The sequence below is a fragment of the Triticum dicoccoides genome, chromosome 6B (genome assembly GCF_002162155.2).
Source record: "Triticum dicoccoides isolate Atlit2015 ecotype Zavitan chromosome 6B, WEW_v2.0, whole genome shotgun sequence".
Taxonomy (NCBI): Eukaryota; Viridiplantae; Streptophyta; class Magnoliopsida; order Poales; family Poaceae; genus Triticum; species Triticum dicoccoides.
In genome coordinates this window covers 628,646,744-628,649,194 of record NC_041391.1, presented here as the reverse complement: position 1 = coordinate 628,649,194, position 2,451 = coordinate 628,646,744, and positions in this window count along the sequence as shown.

Below are 2,451 nucleotides of genomic sequence, written 5' to 3'. Positions count from 1 at the left end.
GCCTCAACGAAAAGTTCGGTCCGAATCGCCGAAGGGTTCCAGACAAATCGCCGAAAGGTTCCGTCCAAGTCATCAAAGACTTCCGACTTAGGCTACAGAAAAGTTCCGGATTATCAAAAGTTCTGGCCGGATTATCAAGAGGTTCCGGTAAAAATTTCCGGGTTATCAAAGGTTCCGGCCGGATTATCAAGAAGTTTTGATTCCAAAAATTCCGGCTCAAAAAGTGCCGGCCTGTCAGGACCCCGACTCAATGGCACATCGATCTAGCATGTAACACCTCATATCACTTTGCGGCCTCACGCACGGTATTTCCACGGGTGTCGCCTTACCTTGCCCGGGACCGTTTGCGCCTTTTGGCACACGTATATGATAGTGTCGCTAGCATCCATATGACAAGGAGCCCGGGCTGACATGGCTAGTCGTGAACCCAAAGTGGCACTAACTTATAGGGACAGGCATACATGACCCAGCATCGAACGTGTCGGTCATCAGCGAGTGAATCCAGGCTGTTGCACTGGGCTAGCAGGACTCCGGTAAACCGGGCTGTAGCGGGCTAACCGGACTCCGGTATTCATCGCGTGACATTTCCCCGTAGGGACAGACACAGGAACGAAGAAGGACACATGCCGGCCAGCCTAAGTGTTCCGGAGCAGTAGCAAGCTACCATGGCTCAGTGGAAGCACTAGGAGACATTTCCCGGTAAGAAATGCTACTAAGGATAAACAACTAGATAGTCAGATCCCACACATACCAAGCATTTCAATAACATACACACAATATGCTCGATATGTGCAAATACAACATGGCATCACAACATGACTCTACAACTCAAGTATTTATTCAATAGGCTCCGAAGAGCGAGATATTACAAACATGGGTCTCTCGACCCAGCATTCAGAGCATACAAGTCAAAGCACATGCGGAAGCTTAACATGGCTAAGTACAGACGTCTACAAATGAAAAAGGCTGAGAAGCCTGACGATCTACAAGATCCTGCCGAGGGCGCAAGATCGTAGCTGAGGTAACAAGCTAAACGTCGAAGTCCACGTGGAACTACTAGTGAGACTGAAGTCTCTCTGCAAAAACATAAAATAGGAAAATGTGAGTACAAATGTACCCAACAAGACTTACATCAGAACTAACTACATATGCATCATTATCAACAAAGGGGAAGGTGGAGTTTAACTGCAGCAAGCCAGCTTTGACACGGTGGCTATCCTGAACTACGACTGCAAGCGACTCTTTGAGGTGGCGCACACGAGTCTACATATTCACCAACCAATACACCACTATGGATCCGCTCCCGTCTCCCTACGAGAACGCCATCCATAGCACTCACACTTATCTTGCGCATTTTAGAGTATCCACTTTCACTTGTCTATGAACTATATAGGCAACCCAGAAGTCCTTTACCGCGGACACGGCTATTCGAATAGATGATGTTAACCCTGCAGGGGTGTACTTCTTCATACATGTTTCCACCACTTAGCGTCTGCACATGACATGTGCTCGGCAGACTTCAAGCGAAAGCCGACGTGGGTGTAGACCACGACCTACCTAAACACTCAAGTCTCTAGTCCAGGTTTATCACCTATTCAGGTTCCATCCGCGAGGAGATCCAGCCGGAGTTTCGCTCACAACCCCAAACGATGTGTGCAGGGTTCCCGAGACACCAAACGGGCGCCAGGTACACCGTGCCACGTGCCTACCGCATCACAGCCCACCCCTCGGGTCAGCGCTGCCCACGGCCTCCAGCATACTACAAACACCAGAAACTACTTGCAACTCCTGGACAGAGGACAAGGGTGATTAAGAAGTCGAGCGGGGTCATATTTCAGGGCCCAATGCATGGTAGTAGCTGAATCATGGATCACAAACACAGAACTCAGTTCCTAAGGACGGCTTCAATGAGACAACCCACCATGTACTCCTACATGGCCTCTCACCACTACCTTTACCAAATCGTGTTCACACACTTAGCTCACACACATTAGGACATGTTCACACACCTCTGATTCATCCCCGATGAATCAGACCTGACTCAACTCTAAGCAGTAGCAGGCATGACAAACAAGCATGAATGAGTAGGCACAACATGGCTCAAACAACTCCTACTCATGCTAGTGGGTTTCATCTATTTACTGTGGCAATGACAGGTCATGCAGAGGATAAAGGGTTCAGCTACCGCAGCAAGTAACAGATGAATCATTGTTGTCCTAATGCAACAAAAGAGAGTAGGAGCGAGAGAGTAGGATTGTATCGAAATGAACAAGGGGTTTTTGCTTGCCTGGCACTTCTGAAAATAGCATTGAGTCTTCATCAGTGTCAACGATTACAACGTCGGTACAACATCTACCGAGGGGGAACCACACCGAGAAACAGAGAAGAAACACGATCAATGCAATGCACAAAATGATGCATGCTATGACATGGCAATATGAATGTGTTTTG